General features: G+C 40.5%; 1 pseudogene; it reads left to right on the top strand.

Annotated features, from left to right (window-relative positions):
* Window positions 1-26,571, top strand: part of LOC102907764 (oocyte-secreted protein 1 pseudogene) — a 53,051-nt pseudogene extending 26,480 nt beyond the window's left edge.
* Window positions 26,572-26,774: the final 203 nt, after the last annotated feature.

Below are 26,774 nucleotides of genomic sequence, written 5' to 3'. Positions count from 1 at the left end.
CAAGAGTAATACATGCTGTTACCTGCTGAAACATCTTTCCAGTCTCCCTTTTTTAATTCAACCATTCCAAGCTGAATGTGTTTTAATGCTGAAATTAGAAAAAAAAAATTCAAGTACCTAAGCTATGAAGAGATAATGCAACAAAACAATTGTTAATTTGTGTAATATAAATTTGCAATTTGGTAGTATTTCATCATTCTGAAAAGTATTTTCCACGAGGATCTTGAAAGCACTCAAAGCTACCATAATAGAAATATACCTCACAATATATTTTGGACAAGGGATATAGATTATATAACCCTTTTTAGTTGTTTCTATAAATTAATGTATTTTAAAATATCTCTTTTTTTCCATTTTATAGTTTGTGTTGGAAACCAAAATCAGCTTGTTCACAGAGATTTGTTTTGTTTTGTTTGCAGGATAGTGATAGCCTCTGATGGTTAAAAGCTGGCATTTGGTCTCTTGGCCACAAACTGCCTCACTAGATGTTTGATGAAGACAAATTTCAGATGAAGTTTTTTTTTTTAACTTTGTATTGATTCTTGGTGGATTTCACATCATGCAACCCAATGAATCAGAGACAAACCCTTACCAGCAGGTAGTTACAAACACAGTAATGATCTTTTCTATTTCAAAGAAGTAGAGATTCTCTGTTCCTTTAGGCACTGCAACCAACCTTGAATGAAAAACATCTTCATAGGAGTATGTGACAGGTCACCATAGGATTTGGTGGCCCTACTTGGAAAGGAATGATGAGGTTTTGCTTCATACCACACAGAACACAAAGGAACCCTTGGCCTCCAGTGCAAGGTGCCAGGGACAGTGGCAGACTTACTTAGACACTTGCTTGCTTCCTAGTCCTCAAGGGCAAGAGAGCCTGCGCAGTACTGCAAGACACTTCACTGGCTTTACTAAGGGTAAAAGATTTCCAACATACATTATGGGAACAAAACAAACAATTGGTGTGATTTCAGTAGTTCTAGAGTGTGGTTTTCAAGCCACCTCTGCCATGTTTATCTTCTCTGAGGCTTGTGAAAGGTTAACTGATCAATACTATGCTGCTGATTAAAGGTGGAACATAATTGTTTAAAAATATTTTTAAAAGGTGACGAAGTATTTTGTAAGAAATTATAATCTATATAACAATATGTGATTTTTAGTCTGAAAATAATCAGCAAGTTATTACTAGCATATCTCTAAAAGAAGGAAATTGAAAGGGGGACATTTTTCTTCATACTTCTATGTCACTGGAAGAGTCTACAAAGGCAAATACTCTGTAATGTATACTTACACCAATAAAACTTTAAAGGATAACATAAATAATAAGTAGAAGTCTATTTGAATTAAACATGTGCCTGTACCCACCTCCAGCAGCACAGAACAGTGGCAGAGGGTGGGGGACTGCATGGGGTGCTGGATGAAGGAGGCCTATCCTCCTACGGCAAAGTTTGCTGGATATTTTGGAAATTCTAAGGCATTAAGTAACTTAAATGATAAGCAACTTGAAATAGATTTTGAAAACAGTTTCCCTCAGGCATTCCTTTTGCCTGGCCCAGCTCCCCTGTTTTCCAACCCCCATCTCAATACCTCTTCGATGACATTTCTGCTTTCTCTATTGTTAGAGGATTTTTAATTGGAATTTTCAGTGAGTTGTGTCCTATGTCAATATTGTCTACTAATACTTGTTATGAATTAGGTTATCAAAGCATCAGGAATCATCATCAAACAGTTACCTGTAAGCACAAAAGGATAGTTTTCCACGGGTTGTGCATGGGTGCATTGAAGTAATAATGCATGAAGAAGTACTCTGAAACTCAGAGATAAACCAAAACAGGGGTACCGTGAACCCAGGGGCAGCCAGGCCCTCATCATTCCTCTAGGAGCTCTGAAAAAGACTGTCTTAAATGACTACTAGGGGGCATAGAATGAGAAGTCAGAACATCAACAGCAATTAATTAAAGTTCATAGTTGTATTCCTTCCCAGGAGAGCTAGAGATGTATATTTAACCACAGACAGGGCCATGTCCCTAAGATTTTTCTGCCAATGACATACTGTAGCTAAAAGTTTTCCTGTGTCCCGCCGAGTCAGAACAAATCTCTCTCATCCACCAGTCCCACAGCCACTTGGACCCAAATAAACACACACAAGCTAATACTATTTTTAAACTATGGCCATACCAGGCTTCTTGTTATCTAGTTCTTATATCTTAAATTAACCCATTTCTATAAATCTATACTTTGCCATGTGGCTTGTGGCTTATTGGTATGTTTACATCTTGCTTCTTTTAGCAGCAGCTAGCAGTATCTCTCCTGCTCTGCCTTCTTCCTTCCTCTATCTCTCTTTAGAATGTCCCGCCTAACCTTATTCTGCCTCACCATTGGCCAAACAGCTTGATTTATCAAACCAATCAGAGCAACACATTTTCACAGCATACAGAATGACATCACCCATCAACATACATCTGTTGGCTCATTTGCATAGAGCAAAAAAGCTGAAGCTACAGTTTATGTTTATGATAAATGGAAATTTGGAAGGCATTTGCTATATCCTGCCTTTTGCTTACTTAGGCACTGGCCAAATACAAAAGATGTTCCCGGAATTTGCTTAGACAACATGGAACATAAGGGTAGGAGTGAGAAGGGGGCAGTAAGTGTGAAATATGGCCATTTCCATTGCAATCCTGGAACCATCATCATTTTAAATTGTGAACTGCAGTTGTTGCACACCAAGGAGCAGGAGCCTTTCCCAATCTGAAGGCATTGGCAGGAGGCTTCGTTTGTCAGGGAAGGAAAATGCATAATTCAAAATGAAAGTCACCTGGCCTGAGAATGTAAAACAAATGAAACAAAACTTCACCCTTTGATTTGGGGCCAGGGAACCACTCTTAACCCTCCAGTTAAAGCAAGTTTTCCTCATCACTTCTCACGTGCTCCTCAAGGCATCGCACATCTAATACAGGAAGAGAGTTAGGAGAGGGTGGTCACTGGACATTGTCAGGGGAGGTTTTATGTTTTGATTGCTTCTTGTGTATTCTGTGGTGGGCTTCTAAAATGTATCTCTCTTCCCACTCTCCCTGCCTTGCTTTCTCTGCCAGATCCCAGGCTCTGTAAAAGGACAGATTTCATTCGATACCTTGTGCCTTAGTGAGTACAAAGCACTCCAGCAGGCCAGCTGGCTTCTCTCTCCTGACATTCTCAGCTACTTCTTTTCTGCGATTTCTGCCCTAACCCCACTCCTCACAAACCTCAAGTCTAATCTAGGCAGCTACCACATGATAATGAGTTACCCATTCATCCGTTCTCCCATCTTTTTGACAAATATTCATTTACAGCCTGTGATGCATAAGATATTTGAGAAGGAAGAAAACCCGCTCTACCATGCACCCTTCTATGGTCCATATTTCTAAGAAATTCCAAAAGCTCTGCCCCTAAAGCAACCATACACTGTAGCTATTATCTGGATAGATACATAAAGAGAAAGTATTCCACAGAAATTACAAATCTATTCTAACAATGCTCAGTGATTGCTGGCTGGATGCTACCCTCTTCCCTTAGAGCTAAGTAAAATGAACTAGCAGAGCAAATAGAATCTGGTGCCCATGGCAACCTGCACTACTGCTTTGAACTTGTCAATCTACCACAAGGAAATCACATTAATGGGATGTTTTTCTGCTACAAATAGCTTTTGCTTTCACATTTTAATTACAGAGCTAGATTTTTCTTCATCTCTAAGTTCTTCAAAAACATGAGCAAAAGAAGGGGTACTAATATTGTTTCCAAAGTGTCATTTAAATTCTGTGTAGCTTTTGGGTGGGGGAAAGGGAGTAGGTAGAAAAAGAAAAGGCAATACACTTGTCTGTTTTTCCCACTACATGTGACTCAGACAAGACAAAGTCTTGGGCAAATACCCTTTTAGCATTTTGCTTTTTAATTTTCAAAGATAATTTTCTCATTGGTAAAAACAGAGATGACAACATCTACTTCATGCAAGTGTCAAAGGGTTGATGTCTGCAAAGTGGTAAGAACAACAATACAGGTAGTTAGTATGGACAGTTAATGTTAAGCAGGGGAGCCTCACTTTCAGCTTGGGCCCAAGCTACCTCATTGAGTTAGTATTGGCCAGCAAAAGTTCCCTTTAGCTATCTTTAGTTGCTTGAGGGTGGGCTGGATCTGGAGAGTTTATGAACAAATGAATAAGTTCATATAAAGGGCCAAATTCAAGCTAATTTTCACCATTGAGAAAGCTATGAAAATAGGAGATGGCTTCTATGTACCACTGTGTGCCCAAAAGAAACTCCAGGGAAGAAATACTTATGCAACAAAAGGAAAAGAAATTATGGGAATTTCTTTAAGCTATTCCTTAGTTTTCTTCATTCTAATTGAACTGAAAATTGGGCATATGACACAGAGGGTTTAGAAACCACTCTGTTGGGAGAGTTGGTAATATCTCTGTGCTTCTAAATATTATATTCCCAATTTTTAGAAGAATGAAAAAAACAAATCTATGCAACATTTAAGAACTCACTTTCATGCTCTGAATTTACTCTTTGTAATCTATAGTTAAGTGTGGAGGGTTATAAACATAGACTATAACAGAGCACTAGACCCCTAGCTCTTAATTTTTAGGAAGGAACATTAAGAATCTTAAAAAGTGGTTGCTTTGATTGATGGCTTGCTTCTTGAACCCATTTTACTAAGGTATCATTGATACTCAAAGAACTGCTGAATGTGCTCAATCCGATGAAGTTGAATATATCCCAGCATAACAGGTTGTCATGGTAATTATCCATTACCTCATGGAAGTTTTCCTAGGGCATCAATGACTGGAGACTTAGACTAACCTCAGCAGCTTCCCAATAGGCACTGCCACCTGACTAGGTCTTCTCAGTGGAACAATTCTGTTAAACAAATCAGAGCTCATAGAGTACAGAATACAAGCAGAAGGGAGCTAGCCTTACCCCTCATCAGTTCACACAGCTTGTCCTTGCCTGCCATTTAGAAACATTATGGGCAGGTCCCATCTGCTTTCAAACCAACCTCATGCCACAGAAAGTGCTCTGAGTGCTGTAGGCAATCAAATATCTGACCACATTTAACCCTAAGCTTCAGTTTTTATCCAGTTTTATCCCTGCTTCCTCCCTCAGGCAGAGACCTTCAATAGAAGAAAAAAAAATGAGACATAGTTCCTCCCTTTCTCTTCTTTGTTCTACTTGCTAGGACACCCAGACTGACAGGTGTAGGATGAGATGAGAGGGGAAAGAGGAGCTGGTACACTGTCCCCTTTGCTTGGGTTCCTACAAAACTGAGCAGATGGAAAGAGTTTTTGTGGAAGACGCAGGGTGGCCTGCAGAAAGGCATACCTCAGGCAAAATGCTGACATAAAGGCTGCCCTCTGAAACCCTGAGATGCTGAGGTTGTCGTCCTGCAGAGCTGCTCATCTTTGTGCTCGGTACCCTAATCCCATAGGGCTGTCTACTCACGGGAGGGGCCATCTGACTTTGGTGGATGGAATCTTCCTCAAACAACCTATCCAGCCGCCTTCCACGGTGCCTGTCTCGAACCAAATAGTGTTGTGTCCCTTCTCCAATTCCCTGTGCCATCCTTCTCTTTCCACACAGCCCTGGGAAGCAGGCCTACTGATTCTCACACGTTGGGAGGCACACATCAATCTACTAATACCTAGATGTTTTCCTGAAGCCCATCATGGAAAGGTTGGGTGGTGGGATTCAGGACTGAGGTAAGTAATACTGAAACTCAGGGAAACTGGAAACAGGCATCTGTGCCCTGGGAGAGCCAGCGGAACACTGAAACATAGTTCCAAGGAGAACAGTCTTCAATGTCTAGCCCGTTAGGATTATGGCACTACCTGGCACTTATTATGTGGCTCCCAGTGGCCTGTTTTCCTCTGAGACAAGTGACAGCTGCATTTGACCTCCTGTTACAAAAGGGTTTTCCCTTTGTTTCAGATTCTTGATGATATGCAATAATGGAGAAATGCAGCAAATAATATACACATTGGGGTTGTTGCCAACACAGTAAGATAAACTGGGAAAGGTGGCAGGAGCAAGCCAATGAACTTACAGAGTAGCACAGAAGCCTCCTCCTGGGAAAGAAGGAACAGCTCCAACCCTTTGGCTCAACATTCAAGACTGATATCTGTGGAATGCCTTAGCACTGACCAAAGTCCAGAGGTAGGGAAGGCCAAAGGGCTCTTGACTGAATCACTGAGAGAGGGAAAAAATCCAGTGATCTAGGCCCAGCAGCAGTCAACTATATAAGTGAGTGATGGTACGTCTTGCCTGAGAGAGACTCGTGGTTCTCAAAGCAGCGCTCCACAGAACCTTCCTTTGCAAAATTGGGAGATTCACAGCTTCATTTTCCCCATATCTATCACCCCATAGTACAGTGGGCCATTTGACTGGCTTCTTACTCTTTCATTGTAAGAAAGTATGCACCAATATCCACAATCTGATAACTCCCTTCGATCATGGGTTCTGGGGTTCCAACTTAGATGGTCAGGATTAGCAGTAATCCCTTTTAGTCACTGAGCCAGCTTGCTGACCCAGCCGTTAGCTTGGAAGCAATCTGGAACAACTGAAAGCCATAACCCACAATCCAAGTGGTGCTAGTCATTGAACCAGATAAAGTTCCAGACGGTACCAACCCCTCATTTGTGATGAAAGTCGCGGCCATTGTACTTCCTGCCAGAAAGGCTGCCCGTTCATCTCCTGTCCTGGAGATTTTGTCAGCTCCTGATCTGCCCTGCCCTCTGGTTGCAATAGAGATGCAAGCTAGAGCCAGAGGTGCCTGTTTGGCAACCGGGCCTGACTAGGTAGCCTAGGCTGCCCTGGAACTCACAGCCCTTCTAACTCAGCTTCTCAAGTCTACGATTCCAGGCATGTGCCAGCATTCCCAGCTTAAGTATCATGTTAATGGAAATGATTGGTCTTGTGTAAGAATCTGTCCATTTCAAGAGCCTGTAGATACCATGGGCATATAATGAAGATTTTTGAATACACAGAAGAATTGGTATTAATGCATGTGAACCTTCCACAACTAGAAGCCACTGTTGAAGACTCAAAGAAGGCTTCTAATAAAACACCTTAGTAATAATATCCAAATCTATGTACTCCAAATTTATTTAGAACACAATATTAGAAGTCTTAGCAGATCGCCGTCTCAGCTAGCTGACTGCACACTAGCTGAAAGATGATCCCTCTGCCCTCAGAATTGTTGTGAAGATAAAATGGTTGAAGTAATCCTGCCTGGCTCTCTGACTAATGAACGAAAGCTGTTCCAAAAGGCTGTACTGGATGGTTATAAATACAAATCTGAATCTAAATGAAGAAAAAGGACACTGTAAATATATATTTATGCATATCAGGAATAGCCAAAGAAGAGAAGCCCTGGGCAGCCATGTATAGCTAGGAATACAAAAGCTTGGCAGGGACCACATAGTAAGTGACTGAAGAACTAAAAAGCCTCCACCTCTCTCAGCATGATTTGACTACCTCACCCTTTGGCTCCCCTGGCCTTTGCTGGAGGAAGTTCTGATTTGATCCTCCTTTGTTTTATGGCCCCATCCAAAGGGAAAAGGTGTCCACAAACCAACAACAGAAACAGCAAATGAACGAAAAAACAAAGGGGAAGGTCGGTAGAATCTTATTTCTCTTACGCCACACTGCAGTACCCTGCCTGTGTGTAGTTTTAAAGTACAGCAACGCCTCCACCTAGTGGGGAAGCCGAGATGTCAGGCACTGGGGTTTGCCTCCTCCCATCCCCACATTAAAGCTGGCAGCTGTTCCAAAGCTATACTCCAACTAAATCATGCTTGACACTCATATTTGTTTCTGGCTACTTAATCCATTCATTTAGTCCAGTAATAGATATTAACAACATTATATTCCCTACAGCAATGCAAACAATTACAGACATTTGTAACATTCCAGCTTCTGCCATGTCACAAATGCTAATGCACCAGCAAAACTAAATGAAAAAAATTTCTGTCCCCCAGGCAGTCAGCTAGATAGAATAAGGGGGATGTTATCTTCTCTCTTAGCTGCGGTCGTGGAAATGAAGAATATAGTCATTAAAAAAAAAAAAAAAACACATTAACAGCCTGGAGCGATATGTGTATTACCCTCTCTGATTAAAACAAATGTTAAGCTAAATGTGCAATTCAAACAATATATAGCAAGCGATTTTTAGAAGAGATAAGGACAGCATCCAAGTCTACGAAATCACACTGTCTATTGTGGTTTATTACAGAAGACTCTTCAAGATATAAGAAACATTTCACACTATCACCCAGTCACAATTAAAATGCGGTGTTTGAGAGTTCAGTCTCCAGTTTCTTGTGACCACTGAGAGTAGCTTGGGAAGGAGAAAAGAGATTGTCTGGAAAAAAATATGTGACTAAGTGCGCTTGATATGCTGTCTTATTAGCCCAATCATAGCATGTTTCTATTTGGACTGAAAAAAAAATTTAATGTCTCTGTATTTCTATTACATGCAGAAACTGTATAAGCTGCTGCAAATCAAGTTCTAATTAAAATCTTTGAGCAACTGATAGATAAACAATTGTTTTTAGTAGTGTGATAGTACAGAGGTCTGTTAGAAAAACATCTAAGGAATTGTATATCTGAGAATGGGTTGCAAAATAAGCTGTCAACAAGCTGCCACCAGCAGGGCTCACAGAATGGGGAGCTAGTTAGAGTCTCACTAAAGGATGAATTAGTGATGCTCGATGATGAAATTTGCCCTTAAGGTAGCACAGGATTGCCTCAGAGGGGAAGAAGTAAGGAGAGCCTGATCCTGTGACATTCACTGAAATAGTAAAGGTGGCCAAGGGAGACATGTGCTTCATGGCTGACTGGGTACTGCTCAAAGAAGATGCAAGCTGAAAATGTGATCGTAGATGTTCAGTGACAGTCATCAGCAAAACCCAGTAGTGCTTATATACTGATGAGGACAGTGTCAAAAGAGAGACTCTGGGGAGATGGCCCAGCAGTTAAATGCACTTGCTACAAAATCTTGGGATCTGGAGTTCAGATCCTAGTATCCATATAACAGACCAGGAGTACTGTACATACCTATAATCTTAGCTCCGACCTGGGCAAATACATGAAGTACCTTGGGGCTTGCTGGTTTCCCACTTAGCTAAGAAATGTGAACCCAGGTTCAGGGAAACAACTGCCTCAAAAGAATAAGAGAAGAATAATAGAGGAAGAAACAAGACACCCCTTTCTGACCTCTGTTCATGTATAAATGCATGTGTATTCGCACACACATGGTAATATACCACACGCACAAATACACCACACACACAAATAAATGTATAGATAGATAGATGATAGATAGATAGATAGATAGATAGATAGATAGATAGATAGATAGATAGATAGATAGATAGATAGATAGATGATAGAGATAGAGAAATAGATAGATAATGGTTTTTAAAAATATATTGACTAGCACTAGCATTTTTTAAAAAGAAAGAAGCCATGGGCTTCATTTTAGAAGTCCACAATTGTCAGACATGATAATTCTTTCAAAAGGTGACTTCAAAAGATAAGTGAACAAAATTCAGAAGTGATATTATATAACTGAGAAGGAAAATTATTGGATATAAATTATTCTGTGACATTCTGGGGATTTTTCTGAATCATATTAAACATGGTTTGGGACTAGTTTGGGATTTAGCTCAGTGATACAGCATTTGTCCAGCAACTCTGGTATCATGGATTTAATCCAGAGCCTTGGCAGAAAGTAATTCTGGTTTGGATCCACCTGCCTAGTTATGGGATGATCAGTGTCATCCTTATTGCTATACATGACATGCCTCTGAGAAATGTACCTGAATTTCCATTCTCCTTACAGACATCAGTGCTGTCTTTATTTCTTCTAAAAATCACTGGAATATATCGGTTGAATTGCACATTTAGCTTAGCATTTGTTTCAGCCAGAAAAGGTAATAGACATATTGCTCCAAGCTGTAAATATTTTCTGCAGAATTTTGTATTGTAGCCATGACAAATTGCCAGTCTTGGTGGTCTAAAAGCAACACAAATGTATCACGTTATAACTTTAGACACCAAAAGACTAAAACAGGCCTCACTGGCTTAAAACTGAGTCGCCAGATCATAGGAGAGGATCCATTTCCTCCTTCTGCAAAGCCAGCCAGGAGAGTCACCCTTCTCATGGTGGAATTATCTCTGGGTCTGACTCTTCTGTCCCTCTCTTTCCCACTTTCAGTGTGGCCCCTTGGAGAGTCCAGGATCTTCTCCTGATTCTAAAGTCAGCTGATTAGAATCTCAAATTCCATCTGCAGCTTTAACCCTTTCAAAACTGAGCATCATTTTTCTGGGAAATAAAAAATAAGCTTGGGGGGGACATGATTTGCCTCTAGCTTATGCATCACTCTTTTTTTTTTTTTGGTGCTCCATAACTTCTTTCTGGACAGCAAAGAACATGGTAAAATGAAAGTCTAAAATTTATATATGAGGGCAAGTGAATTATGTTGCTATGCCTCAGTATAGTGCTTGGGAAGTCATGTGGCCAACACTGCCCATGGGATTGCTGATACTAGCTCGTAGCGATGCTCTTAAGGCTGAGGCACCTAGGAACAAAACACAAACCTGCTGGCATTATCTCCAGGAAGCCTCGTAAAGTGGGCAAATGAAAGTGACCAGCCACTCTTACTACCTTCCAATTTCAGGGAAGTATTCTCTACACTAGCCCAGCTCATTTCTGGATTGGGGGGTGGTGCAGGCTATATATATATATATATATATATATATGTATATATATATATATATATGCGTGTGTGTATGTGTGTAAACATAAATAATTTTGTAAACATATATAATTATATATACAGTATATATAATTGTATTTTATTTAATTGTTTGTGTACAAGTGTCCCAGTGTAGCACTGGAGACCCAACAACAACCCACAGGAGTTGGGTTCTCTCCTTTCACCTCGTGAGTCCGTGGGATCAAACTCAAATTGTCAGGCAGGAACCTTTTCCCACTAAATCATCTGGTCACTCATCTTTCTTAAATTTTTATTTCATTTTATGAGTATGGAAGGTTTGCCTGCATGTATGACTATGCGCTATGTGCAATGCCTGATGCATACGGAAGCCAGAAGAGAATATCACACTGTAGCCATAAATTTTCTCAGGTCCAGCCCGGCCCACAGTCCTTCAGCCACTTACAAAACAATCATTCAGAGGCTTAATATTAATTATTAACTGTATAGCCTATGACAGGCCTCTTGTGAGCTGGCTCTCATAGTTTAACTCAACCCATAACTATTGATCTATGTATTGCCACATGTTCCATGGCTTTACCTGCGTCCCATTATGTGTTGCTTCTAGGATAGCAGCCTGGAGTCTCCCTCACTATGCCTTTCTCTTTCTGTCTCTCCCCCTTGGGTTTCCTGCCTGCCTCTAAGCCGCCTTGCCATAGGCCAAAGCAGCTTATTTATTAACCAATGAGAACAACATATACTCACAGTGTACAAAAAGACATCCCCCAGCATTGCATCCCCTGAGACCAGAGTTACAGGTAATTATGAGCAGTCATGTGGGTGCCGGGAATTGAAGCCATGTCCTCTGGAAAAACAGAGCCATCTCGCCAGCCCTGGGGCCCCTTTTTATTTAAAACAAGGTCTTGCTTTGTTGCTAGGTTGGTTCATTTATAATCTTCCTGCCTCGACCTCCTAAATGAGTACAGGTATGTGCCACCACACCTGCTTCCATAACCATATTTAAGCATTAACTTTCCTGTGTTTTTTTTCTTCCTTCTCTGACACAGTTCACTGCAACGTCTCACTGCTCCTGACGGTGAGATAAAGAATTCCCTTAAGTGAAAAGCACTAGAATTCAACTTGGCTTAAGAAAGGTTTTTGTGCTTGTTTCATTTTGTCTCTCATAACTGATGAAAAGTGATTTCAGAGATGCCTGGATCCAGAGATGAATGGATCTAAAAATACCCAGGAGAGATCAGGGCCCAGGGAGTAGCCCTTGGAAACAGCAGATTTGTGGTGTCTCTTCTTTTATTGGGATCAGCAGAAACATTGTGAATGGTCTAAATACAAATTCACAGGTATTTCCCTACATCTACAATATGATCAATTTGCAAATGTCCTAGAAGTGCTAGAAAAAAATTAAATTATTTTGTTTGAAATTAAAAATTGGAGAAATTTTCAATACCACTTATTATGGCTTGAACAGCTTAAAGGAGGTAGGTCAGGGAGAAGTGAATTGTTTCAAATATCTTTAAAGATAAACTCACACATCTTTATTCTATATAATACAGCTAACACCTTAAAAAATTTTTAAGTTCTTCTCTGATTTTCATGTAAATGGGGAACTGTGTCTTAAAAGTCCACCAATGTTGATACAGATGTGATGGATAATCTTGATTGGATCTGGAATCAGGTAAGATATACACCTCTGGGTAGGTTTGGGAGTTATTTCCTGAGAGGATTAGGTGAAGGGGGAAGACCCTTCCCATGTGTGGCAGCACCTGATAGTAGTAGCCCAGACATAAACATGTCTGAGAGGAACAAAGCCCTGCTTCTGCCTCTCTGTCTGTTTTGCTCCCTGCTGGTAAGTTCATCTGCCATATTCTACCCCTACTTCCATCCTCCACTGACCATGGAACCCAGCTTCTTCTTTGGCATTCTAGTGTGGAGCAGAAGCTCTCCAGGAATACTCTAAATGTTCATAATCAACCTGGGACTGTTGAAGGTATCCAGCCTCGGGCACTGAACAGCTAGTGCTCTTAGGCATTATTGGACTAGCTAGTCCACGCTATATAAGCTGATCTAATAAATTCTTTATACAATTGTGGTGGTTTGAATGAAAATGCCCCCCCATAGATTGTCACCCCCATAAGAGATGTGGCCCTGTTAGAGTAGGTGTGGCCTTGTTAGAGGAAGTATGGGGGGGGGATTTGATGTTTCAGAGGCTCAAGCTAGGCCTAGTGTCTGTCTCTTCCTGCTGCCAGCTTATCTAGATGTAGAGCTCTCAGCTACTTCTCCAGCACCATGCCTGCCTGCATGGCACCATACTTCCATGAGGATAATGGATCAAACCTCTGAACTATAAGCCAGCCCCGATTAAATATTTCCTTATAAGTGTTGTTGTGGTCATGGCATCTATTCACAGCAATAGAAACCACAAGGCAGCAGTATATATTCATTCTTTCAATTCTATATCTCCAGAGAAGCCTGACTAATACAATACATAAACTGGTAATGTCTGCTCTCTACCATAATAGCTTCTAAGAAAATGTTTTAGACAATCTGGACAATTGCATTTAAACAGAAAATTGATTTCTCATATTAATATCTATAAGAGGGATATAATAACAGAAAACTTATACAAAAGAAATGTTATTTGAAGTTTTAAGAAAATTTTATAGATAACCAAGTCAGCACACCATTATCTTCAACAAGAAAAAATATTATTTATTTAGTAGAAACACAGCATCTCAATTCAAAGTAACAAAATCTATCATATAGAGTATTTGTCATGTTTCATAAAATCAAATTATGAGATATATGCCTTTATAAGACTACTAATGAATCCATTCACTAAATGGTAATTGAAAATTCAGTCTCTGTGCCAGCCACTGATAGAGACACTTAAGTTACAACACTGAATAAAAACAGGTCCCTATTCCAAAAAGAAAAAATGACAATAGCTTAATAAGTAATAAAATAGGTGTTGTGTACAAATCTAAGAGTAAGAGATATGGATGTAAAATTTGGGAATGTATAAAGTGTGGTCAGGAAGCCCATGTAAATGGTGCAATGTCTAGAGAGTTCTCCAAGTCCCCCAGAAAAATGTAAGCTGTTGACGGTGCTCTTGTTTGCCCCATCAGAACTGAATTATAAGATACTCTTATTAAAGATATCACACACTTTGGTTACAGGTCACAGAAAAACCAAGATGGCACTGAGCTGGAAACTCCATCCTTCCTGGGAAGCATCCATGGTGTCAGAAGGTGCTGGGCAGGCTCCTGGGGGTGCAGGACAACTCATCAATGGTCTTATCCAATTGTAATATAACATGTGTGTTACATGGTTACCCTCCAGACAAGATATGCTCATTGGTACATTTATCTGGATAATTACCAACTGCTTTGTGATTTAATGTGAGGCCTGTCTCTTAGGGAATACTCATCTGATTATATAAGACTGGCCTATGGATGTGGAGGGCATAGACCCAAGGATGGAACATGTGGGAGTCTCTGCAAACACCACATCTGGCAGAGTAATGATCCATTACATTTGCAAGAAGGAAATCTGGTTCAACATTACTCAGTAGCCAGTGCTGGTTCAGATGTCTGACATTAGACAGTTTATTGTAGGCATATTTAAGTACAGTACAATTTGGAAAAAAGTTTTCTGGTATAACCCAATCCCATGCACACAAGGAGGCATGATTACATCAAAACTCTTCTCAAAAGTACATGTCACTTCTTCCATGAAAATGAGTTCTAAAAATAGGCTATACGTGTTATCTTAAGGGCCTAGGGGAAGATCTGGTGTGGTCTCAGTCACACAGGTAGCACAGAGGTCATCTAGACTATTAACTAGACTATCTCTGGTCTTGTATGTGGGAGCCTGGTGGAGACTTTGGCCATACAGATAGCACAAAGGTAAGCTAGGCTATTAACCATCTCCATTCCTGCTTGTGGGAGCCTGGGGAAAACCCTGGCCATGCAGATAGCACAGAGGTCATTTAAACTATTATCCACCTTCAGTCCTGATTGTGGGAGGTTGAGGGGAACCCCATATGGTGTGACCCTACAGATAGCACAGAGGTTACTAGACCTCTGGGTGGAAAATGGGTTATACATCTTTTCCTTTGAAAAGACAATCCAGCATATTTTAAGACTCCTAGTTTCCCTACTGCAATCTGTGAGTATAAGTACCCTTGTGATCCCAATAAGAATACACTAGGGGCTGGAGAGATGGCTCAGAGGTTAAGAGCACTGGTTGCTCTTCCTGAGGTCCTGAGTTCAATTCCCAGCAACCACGTGGTGGCTTACAAGCATCTGTAATTTGATCTGGTGCCCTCTTCTGGTGTGTAGGCAGAATATGTATACATAATAAATAAATCTTAAAAAAAAAAAAAAAAAAAAAAAAAAGAATACACTATTTCTGCTTCCTAAAATGAACATGTTGTTAAACTACTGTCTAAATATTTATGTTTACTAATGGACTAGTAGTGTGGCTTTCAAATCAGGGCACAGAAATTCCTTTTTGTAAAGGATAATGGTTAATATAGAGACTCTCATCTAGCCAAAGTGCTGATAATTAGTGACTGATGACTTAGCTAGAGTTTTCTATTGCTGTGAAAAGACACCATGACCATGGCAATTCTTATAAAGAAAACATTTAATAGAGGGGACTCATTTACAGTTTCAGAGTTTCAGTCCACTATCAGCATGGCATGGTGGGGAGCATGGTGGCATGCAGCCTGATGTGGTGCTGGAGGAAGAGCTGAGAGTGCTACATCTTGCAGACAACAGGAAGTCAACTGACTATCATACTGAGAGAAGCATGAGCAAAAGAGACCTCAAAGCCCGCCCCTACAGTGACACACTTCCTCAGATAAGGCCATACCTCCTAGTAGTGTCACTCCCTTTGGGGGCCATTTTCTTTCAAACCACCACACAGATGAATGCTCATCCTTAAACAGGATGTATCACTACCACCAGCACCACCCCACCAAGATCCAAGGAACATCACAGAAGAAAAGGAGGTTAAAAACTTAAGGGCCGGGGATAGGGGGAAGTGCCCCCCAAAACACTGCCATCCAGATCTGGCATTGCCTCTGCAACTGTGAGCACATACCAACTAGGCTAAAGAAGAATAGGCCTTCCAAGTTCCATCATTGATTGAGGAGGTATCTATGAGGCCCCATCCTTCCTAAAGAGCTAATGGCTGTTATCGGTTGCTGGAGTGAGGGGTATGTGCAATTTCCTCTAATGATAAAGTGTCAATGGGGAAGTAGGGTGGGGAGAAGAAAGGGTTTAGAGCAAAAGAAACAAGGTAGCAGAGGACAAAAAGTACTGGATGTAATCACAATATTATAGGTTGTATATATGTATTAAATGGTCAAAATGGGGGGAGTGCCCTGCAATCTAAGAAGGGAGAATTTGAAGAGCTTGGCCGTATCACAGGAAAATGGCCCAAACAGAGGGAACAGAAAAGGCAAAAGCTCTAGAGAGGAAGCCTACCCAGCATGCTACTGGAAGAACAAAAGCATTTCTATGGCAAGAACAGAGTGAACAAGGGGAATTGGATTAGAAGATAACAAGATTAGGTAAGTGTGTGGGCTGATTCCGTAGATCATTGTTAATTTCTTAGCTCTAATGTGAATGACAATGGAGCAAATGGAAAGCTTTAGCACAGGAAGAAAAACAAGCTCTGATTTACCTCTTAAAAGGGTAATTCTAGTTGCTGGCTGTGGGATAGAATGTAAAGGGTAAAGGATATTTATTTTTATCTAATAACCCATATGAAAGGCCATGGTGGCATTAAGGCTGTAGTAGATAAAAACCAGTGCAATTTTGGAAATATTCTAAATTTATACTCCATAGGATTGTCTACAGAGTATAAGTGCTAGAGGATAAGAGAAATTAAGAAGCAGTCCAAGGCTATAACTTGAACAACTGTAAGGGTGGCTTTGCTGTCAGGACATTAGTTACCTATTAGATATGTTAAGGTGTATTTGGCAATTGGATAGGAGAATCTGGAGTTTTAAGCATATGAATCTTGGCTGAGGATAGAAATTTCTAACTGGCAGATGTATTAATGATATTCAAATCATGAAATTAAGAAAGCTCATCAAGGAAATGAATAAAAATCAGAAATAGAACAGATGCTATAAATGTGAAAGGGAGGGGGAAGAAAAAGAATGAAAAACTGGTGAGAAGAGGAGGAAAAATGAACTAAAAAGAAGATGAGACAGGAAGGACCAGGACTGAGGATGCAGTGATGGGGAGGAAGGACCAAGACTGAGAGGATGCAGTGATGGGGAGGAAGGACTAAGACTGAGAGGATGCAGTGATGGGGAGGAAGGACCAGGACTGAGGGGACCAGGACTGAGAGGATGCAGTGATGGGGAAGGAGGACCAGGACTGAGAGGATGCAGTGATGAGGCAGAAGGACCAGGTCTGAGGGGATGCAGTGATGGGGAGGAAGGACCAGGTCTGAGGGGATGCAGTGATGGGGAGGAAGGACCAGGTCTGAGGGGATGCAGTGATGGGGAGGAAGGACCAGAACTGAGGGGATGCAGTGATGGGGAAGAAAGACCAGGACTGAGAGGACCAGGACTGAGAGGATACAGTGATGGGGAAGGAGGATCAGGACTGAGGGGATGCAGTGATGGGGAGGAAGGACCAGGACTGAGAGGACACAGTGATGGGGAGGAAGGACCAGGACTGAGAGGACACAGTGATGGGGAAGGAGGACCAGGACTAAGAGGATGCAGTGATGGGGAGGAATCAACATGAGTCACTGATAAAACAAAGTTTTGTGTTTGAAGAGTGAAGTAAAGTAAGAATATCAAGGAAAGGGGTGTTGAACTGGGTGGAAATCGGGGTCTGAGAATTCCCCAACTTGTTATTTGACAATTTCATCAAATTGTCAAATTTGATGTGGAGATCATTGATAAACTCAACAGAAGTTTCAGAGGAGTGTTAGGGATGAAAAGTTCCAGAAGTTTTGTTATAAAGCTACAGCTACACAAATAAATTAGGCAGCAGTTAGTGGGAGGAAAAAGAGTCCAAAGAACTCTTTTTTTTATTTTGTGTGCAGTTGTGTTTTGTCTGCAAGTCTGTGGGAGGGTGTCAGACCCCCTGGAACAGGAGTTACAGACAGTTATAAGCTGCCATGTGGGTTCTGGGAATTGAACCCAGGTCCTCTGGCAGAGCAGTTAGTGCTCTTAACCACTGAGCCATCTCTCCAGTTCCAGGAATTTGTTTTAATGTGGGAGAAATGTTAACAGCAACAGACCCGGTTTCTGGTGTCAGTTGTTCAAGGGAAGTCAAGGCTAGTAACAGATGAGGTGGAAAAACTTTGTCTTTGGATCTGACTGATGGGATCCAGTTTACAGCTGGAAGGGCTGGATGTAGATGGGAACAGGAGGGTTTGTTGATGGTAGTGTGTTCACCCAAAGGCAAAGCAAGTGGGCTGTTCTTATACGACGATGGGGAAATCTGAAATTATGTCAGATAACACCATCTCCTGAATTAAGGAAAAATCACAACTATAAATAAATGTGTATCTTATCACTCTCTTTCCAAAGAGGTGGAAAGATATTTCCCCAATACTAGCTTCGATATTCACATTTCTGTCATTTTCCAAGTGTCGGGCAACTACTGAAGTCAATGAGTCCTCTCAGAATAAAAAGCCATTCTGAGAGTTCTTGCACACACACACACACACACACACACACACACACACACACACACACTACATGTTTTTATTGGTGGACATTGTGTGTTTATCCCTCTTTAATCTGGAGCCTCCTAATATTCATAACAAAGAGTAACAAAATAACACTACACGCACTTTGCCTCTTTAAGGTCGTCACCATCTCTTCAAATTAGCCTTCTGGAAAATGTTCTTCAGTGCTCAGCTCTGTGGGGAACATTAAGAAGCACTTGCTCATGACATGATTTTACAGTAGAGTTGAAGTTTGCCTTTCCACGATAGTTTGTTCTTTAATTAGGTCTAAAAGTATGTCTAGTCCAGAGTTTCCAAAGAACCTCACACAGATTTCTTCTTAATTGGTCCATAGAGACACTCCTTGTAAAAGTTTCTTGATCATATATTTTATAAATGCCTCAAACTATATCTGTTTCTTGGCGATGGCCAATGTACATTAACATATTAAATACTTTGAAAAGTCTTTGGATAACAAGGCACCTTCTGAAACCCAGTATTTGCTATCCTTGACTATGAAATTATTACTTTTCATTTAACAAAAACATAACACTGGGAAAAAGTGGTTTGCAGCTATTCCTTTGCAAAAATACAGTATTCCATAATAAAATTATTTGAAATGTTTTGATAGTAGTATTCTCATACTAAAAGAAATTAATGTGAAATACACTTTACTCTGGCATGTTCTAGTGAAGTTTTACTTTATTCATTTTCTGTATGGAGAACACATAGAGTCAATTGGTGAAACCAATCTGCACTCTCACAGGTTCAAACCCCTTGAACCATGAGTGGCCAGGCCCCTCCCCCAAGGACCTCTAACTGCCAGGTCACCCACAGAATACTCTAACTGTCCTAACTGCTGGACACTGCCCCCACATGACAGAGTAAAAAGCCAATCTCTGGACATGAAATTTGACCAATCTCCACCCTAGAAAGCTCCACCCTGAAAAGCTCAGCCCCCTTCCCAAGAAATTCTATATAAGCACTGCATCCTGTTCAGTTTGGGGCTGTTTCTCACTGGAGCAGAGGCAGCATCTCTCCTGTTTTTGTTTTTTTTTTCCTTTTCCCTCCCAATAAATCTCTTTTGTGAGGTTTGTTGTGCAGTGTGACTTTGTGGTATTCCTTAGCTCCCAGCTGCCAGAATACCTTTCGATCTGAGCTGTAATGCTTACAGTGAGGAATAAGTTGAATGCTACACAATTGAAGATTGTCTCCTCCTAAAGAATTGCTTATGATCTACAAAGTGCCTCCCTGAAGTCAATACTGATATTTGCTATTGTAGTGCTCTAATTCACATGGAAGATTAGACTTCTAGATCCTTTATTTTAGACTACATCATAAGACCTCAGCTGACCAGTAAGATGAAGTATCTATGTTACTTTGGGGCCAAAGAATTTGACAATAAGAGATTTTTACGTATTTCTTTAAGTTTTATTTTATTTTTATGTGTGCATGTATATGGATGCAGGTAGAGGCCAAAGGCTATCCAACAACATGGGAGCAGAGAGCGATATGTCTACTTAAGGGCTGAGTCATCTCTGCAACCCAAGAGACTCTTAATTTTTTTTTTCTTATAACCAAAGATGCCTTACATAGAATTGCCAGAGTAATTCCCTTGGGTCAACATGGATACCTCATCATTTGAAAGATACCTGGACATCATTTGAAAGAGAGACTTGAGTCACTAAGATCATGAGTTGTGTTTGCCACATTAACTGCACTGAGAAGAGAGCAGAGACGAATGTGTCATAACTTGCCCTGCATGGCAAAAGAAATGTCTCTCTCCCTATCTTATCTCTAAGATGTACAATGAACCTACATGACTAATCTATGTGTCAGGGAACAAGAATCAGTACTGCCTGTCTTACTTGGGGTTTCTAATGCTCTGAAGAGACCATAGCAAATCTTATAAAGGAAAATATTTCATTGGGATTGGCTTTATGGGTTCAGAGATTTAGTTCAATATCATCACGGCAGGAAGCATAGTGGTAAAAGCAGATATGGTGCTCGAGAAGGAGCAGAGAGTTCTATATCTGGATTGGCAGGGAACAGAGAGACACCAGGGCTGGCTTGAGTATTTGAAACCCCAAAGCCCACCCCCAGTGACAGACTTCATCCAACAAGGCCACAACTACTCCAACAAGCCATATCTCCTAATCACTGTCACATAGCACCACTCTCCAATGACCAAGCATCCAAACATATGAACCTATGGTGGGGTGGGACATTCCTATTCAAACCACCACACTACCAATGATAAGATATTACAAATAACCAAATAATGTTCATTAGCAAACAGTCCTTCCTATTTCTACCTATGAAATGCATAATGTAAGAATGATTCTAGAATAGCCATTGGAAAAACTGCTAACATGAAATTCATTTAAACTTAAATGAGAAAATGATGGAGCATTTTTTAAAATCACTTCAATACTAATAAATTTAAGTTGTAACTAAAAGTAAATTATGAAATGTGAAAAAGAAAATTTCATTTTAATGACTTTTTCCTAATGTATGTAATGAGTCATATAATGCTTCTTTGGGTAATTATTATGTGGAGTTATATTTAAGTAATATGAAGCTAAATTTAAAAATTGAGTAAAGTGTTTGAAATATTGGTTGACACTGCTAATTTCGTGAGTGGTAATTACATGAGGTGCAACTAGCAAAAAGATTCTACAATGAGGCATTCTTGGGACCTAGGGAAGCACAAATAGATGGTGAAAGAATGAAAGCCCGTTTGCAGGGTCAAGGCCAAGGGAAACAATCCAGATGTAGATTTGACTCTCAAGGCCTATGGTTTGAAATTCAAAGTCAATATTCAAATAAATAAAGGGAATTTAGGTTTGACTGTATCAGGGTGAGGCAAAGTGGGGAGGTATTGTCAGCAAAACATTTGATTAGATAAAACAGCCACAGCAGCAACCAGTTCCAGGCAAAACTTAATAACCTTGACTTTGATTAAAAAAAAAAAAAAGAAAGAAAGGAAGGAAGGAAGGAAGGAAGGAAGGAAGGAAGGAAGGAAGGAAGGAAGGAAGAAAATAAATAAATAAATAAATAAATAAATAAATAAATAAATAAATAAATAAATAAATAAAGATCTCCAATTAAGTGACAGTACTCAGTAAGTAAGAATTAGGAGTCTTTTGGGTTTTCCTCTTAAAATGCTGAACTAATTACTGTATTTACAAGCACTCAAAGATATTCTAATACACAGATATGAAATAGGCAACAAGGTTCACTTACTACCCAAATAGATGTTAAACTGCCAAGGTAACAACACGGCAAGGCTTGCAACTACTCTTCAGAATTCATACATTATTAAGATCTGCACAGAATAGCTAAAAATCACCAATGTTAAATCTGCCAAGACACGACAATACTTAAGGTGAGCTTTGTTCCTAACTGAACCCAATCATGGCAATCAATTAGGGATACAAAGAAATACTGGTGCTCTTTTAAAAACACTTAAATAATATAACAATAAAGAAACATGAAAATTAGAAATGCCCAATGCCATTAAGGCTTTTTTAAAGTGTCAATATTCAACTGTTTGGAGCATATAGTTTGTTCCAACCAACCTCCTAGCTACTTGTAACACAGAGCTCTGTTTGTAGGCATCCTCTTTATTCTAAAGAATTGACCAGATCCACCATGCTACTAAAGGGCCTAATCTAGTTAATCATGGCAGTTATTCTCCTCTCTCCTACATAGTGATTGGTTTGAGCATGGACATGTAATGGCAGATAACCTTTCTATCATGTTACTATCGTCAGAGAAGGAATCCTGTACAGAGAGAGGTCAGAATCAAGAGAACTATATAGATAAACTCTTGGCATACTACTTCTGGGAAATACCTGACTTCTGGACTTCCTGTTTGAGAGGAAAATATGCCTTTTATTGTTTGGGTAGACTTAATGGTAGCCTTGTTACTGGAGGCTGCAAGAATCATAACTTAGGTGCTAGATTTGGGGTGCAGGGGGAGTCACTTTGTCTTGTTTCATTTCTTTAAGGGTATAATAGAAAATGCATTCACAAACAAATGAAATCATCACAGACTTTTCTAATGTATATTCTCAATGTCTTTCTGGCTTTCTCTGTTCTTTCAATGGGGATGTATACTCAACTCTTTTTGCCTCATTTTTATCAGGTTATACCTTTATGTTATAATTTAGCGAAAAAAGTTTTTACATAAAAGGTATGTGTTGGTAATTTCTTCATTTTTACATTTTCAAAATGCCCTTAATTTTTATCTCACCCATTAATAATTTGTTTACTTGTAAGTAAAAGCTCACCTTAAGTAATGTCAAAAGCATTTCCCTTCAGACCCTTCAAGTCATTGCTTTTACTTGACTACCTTAGCATTAGTTTTCAGAAATCTATTAAACTAAAACTCGGTGGGGAAATGTCTTTGGATGTTATTGTCCTACCAAATTTTACTCATTACTGTACAACACTTTCCAGCAGGAGGCAAGGAGAAAGAAGAGGAGGAGGGTGCCATAGTCAGAGTTCTATTGCTGTGAAGACACCATGATCATGGCAATTCTTGGGGTGGCTTACAGTTCAGAGGTTTAGTCCATTATCATCATGGCAGGGAGCAGGGTGGCATGCAGGCAGACATGGTGCTGGAGAAGTAGCTGAGAGTTCTACACCTGGATCAGCAGTCAGCAGGAAGAAAAAGCCACTGGGCTTGACTTGAGCATTTGAAACCCCAAAACCCACCCCTCCAGTGATACACTTCCTCCAACAAGGCCACACCTACTCTAACAAGGCCACACCTCCAATAATGCCACTCCCTATGAGCTTATGGGGACCATTCTCATTCACATCACCATATTCCACTCCCTGACCCCACAGGCCTGTAACTACATCATAATGCAAAGAACATTCAGTCCAAATTTGAAAGTCCCCATGGTCTATCAGTGTAGTGGTTTAAATGTTTTCCTTCACGGGGTGGTGGTAGCATACATCTTCAATCTCAGCACTTTGGGAGGCAGAGATAGGTAGATCTCTGTAGGTTCAATGCCAGCCTGGTCTGCACAGCTAGTTCTATGACACCAAGGCTACACAAAGAAACCCTGTCTCAAAAAACCAAACAAGTTTCCTTCACAAGAGTTGTCAGGTTCGTGGTGTCTCATCACAGTGATAAAACCCTAAGACAATTAGTTGTAGAACACAGTCAAAAGAATGATGCATGGTGAACAATGTCTTGAGGAACTGTGAGAGAGGCTCCAGGGGAAAAAAAAGCAGAGGGTCTTTACCTCAGGTGCTCTCTGTTCCCTGGATTGTTCTTGGATGTGACTTCATGCCTCCTGTGACAGACATTTATGTTCAATTTATAAGACAAGTTTGTTCTAGTTAGATGTCAGATCATAGCTATTGAACCCAATTTGGTGAAAGGATATGCTGAATGCTGTCCTCACTGTTCCTTGAATCTGGATATGGCCTCTGCCTTGTTTTTGTGCTTTCCCAGATAGAATCTATAGTACCTGCCAGGCAACTGTGTTTAAATTTTCTGTCCTGGTAAAGTTCTAGGAAAGGGCTGCTCTGTTAATATTTAGTATGTGCTTACTAGCTTTAATTTACATGTTTTTCTGGTCATGTCTTTCTGAACTCAAAAAAAAAAAACACCTTTTTTGAATCATTGCTTTGTTTCATTTGTGTATAAAAATACACTGAAACTGAAATAAAGTTGTTTAAAAGTTTATTTGTTGTAGACAAATAAAATGTCTACCACTGAAATAAAAATGTCTACAGCATTAGTCTGTAGTCTGCACCATTCTTTAAGGTCTTCAAATCCCAGGTCTTGAAGACAGATCTGCATAGACTGGCAAAAGTCAACAATCAGTATCAACCCTGTTTGAAAGTCCAAAATGCAAAGTCTTTTCATAGACTCACAGCAATCTCTTAACTGCAAACCCTGTAAAATCAAAATAGAAATGCAGATCACATTCTTCCAATATACAGTGGCATAAAATACACATTACAATTCCAAAAGGGAGGAAAGGGAGCATACTGAGAAAATACTGGACCAAAACAAGACCAAAAACCCAGTGGGCAAGCCGGGCGTTGGTGGCGCACGCCTTTAATCCCAGCACTCGGGAGGCAGAGCCAGGAGGATCTCTGTGAGTTCGAGGCCAGCCTGGGCTACCAAGTGAGTCCCAGGAAAGGCGCAAAGCTACACAGAGAAACCCTGTCTCGAAAAACCAAAAAAAAAAAAAAAAAAAAAAAAAAAACCCAGTGGGCAAACTCCAAACTCTGCATTTCCATGTCTGATGTCAAAGTGCTCTGTAGATCTCCAACTCCTTTCAGCTTTGTTGGCTGCAACACACTTTTTCTCTTGGTCTGGCTCCACTCCCTGTTAGCTCTCCTTGGCAGTTATCCCATGGCTCTGGCATCTCCAACAACTTGGGATCTCCAGGGCAATCCAGGCTTCTCCTTCAAAGCTTCATACAGTGGTTTCTCTAGGCCTCCATTCAGGGACACCCTTGCCACACACCATGCCTCAGCAGTTTTCCTTAGTTGAGGAGGGAGATTCCCTAATGCCTTTCTTTTATCCTTGACTCTAAAACCAGAACCGCATGATCAAAGCTGCCACATTCTGCTGCTTGCTAGGGCTGGAACATGGCCCTCTTGTTCAAATATATTTTCACTAGCTTTACACTTTTGATGATTTTCTTCACTGCCTAAGCTTGGCTGTCCTGGAACTTGCTCTGTAGAATAGGCTGGCCTTGAACTCAAAGTTTTTTTTTTTTGTTTGTTTGTTCTTTGGGGTTTTGTTTTGTTTTGTTTTTGGTTTGGTTTGGTTTTTTGAGATAGAGTTCTCTGTGAAATAGTCCTAGCTCTCCTGAAACTTACTCTGTAGACCAGGTGGCCTCAAACTCACAGAGATCTGTCCGCCTCTGCTTCCCGAGTGCTTGGATTAAAGACGTGCCACAACCACCCTACCACCACTACCTCCAGTAAACTCAGAGATCTTTCAATTACATCCTCACTAACTTTCTGCTTTCAGTGATTTCCTTCACTGTCTAATCTTGGATGTCCTGGAACTTGCTCAGTAGACCAGCCTGGCCTCAAACTCAGAGATCTACCAGCCTCTGCCTCTATAGTTCTGGGATTAAAGGCATGTGCCACCATGCTTGGCCCTAAGATTTTCTTTATATCCTTTTTGCCTTTCATTAATTTCTTTTCACATGTTGGAAGATTTGGTTTGAAAAAAAAAATGGCCCTCAGAGGGAGTGGCACTATTAGGAGGTATGGACTTGTTGGAGTAGGCATGGTCTTGTTGGAGGAAGTGTGTCACTGTGGTGGTGGACTTAGAGGTCTTCTATGCTCAAGCTATGCCCAATGTCATAGTTCACTTCCTGTTGCCTGCAGATCAAGATGTGGAACTCTCAGCTTCTTCTCCAACACCATGTCTGCCCGAATGCTGCCATGCACCATGATGCTAATGAACTAAACCTCTGAAATTGTAAGCCAGACCCAATTAAATGTTTCCCTTTATAAGAATTGTTGTGTCTGAGATAGTCTCCAGCAGTGCACCAATCATTGGTTCTATCTCAGGATTAAGGCCACGTTATTCCCCAATATTTTTATGGAACCTGATGAAGTGTTTTTAGGAATCGGCTGTCCCGTGAACACCGTCTGGCCAAACGATGTCTATGACTTTACCTACCGTACTTACTCCTGCGGCATTGTCAATAAAGTTCTTTGTGATGTCACTCTGCTTCAGACTAAACTTACATATATCTCAAAAAACTCTACTGCACGAGCTGAGATGCATCTGTCCTGTGTGATGCACAGTCGGTATCCTCTTTTCTGTGAAGCTGAAAGTAAAGGAGATTTCACTGGCAATCCTCCTGAATGGGAAGTAGATATGACAATGCGCAGAAATGAGCAAGCTGCTCCTGCAGTTCCACCAAACTTTTCAACATCAAGTGAAGAGCCCCAGGGCTCTAGAACCAGCAAGCTTCAGCCTGCTGAAGAATCTAGCTTCATGGATCAGAAGTTGTCACTTCTCCATTTCTCCAGAGTGCACACAGTTTGATGTCTTCTCTCATCCATTTTTTTTAAAAGTGACTAATTTGCAATAAAATGATGTGCTATCTTCATATATTATCATTTTTAAAAGATGTTCCTGCTTTTAGCTTATTGAATCTGATTAATGAATAAAAGTTTTCCATTAAAAAAAAAAAAGAATTGTTGTGGTCATGGTGTCTCTTCACAGCAATAGAAGCCCTAAGACAGAAGCTTAGCTGGATGGGGTCTTGCTCTGAGGTCACCACTCCCTTGATTCCAC

The sequence above is a fragment of the Peromyscus maniculatus genome, chromosome 14 (assembly GCF_049852395.1).
Source record: "Peromyscus maniculatus bairdii isolate BWxNUB_F1_BW_parent chromosome 14, HU_Pman_BW_mat_3.1, whole genome shotgun sequence".
NCBI lineage: Eukaryota > Metazoa > Chordata > Mammalia > Rodentia > Cricetidae > Peromyscus > Peromyscus maniculatus.
Note: the sequence above shows the minus strand (reverse complement) of the source record. Positions and strands in the feature narration are given on the sequence as shown.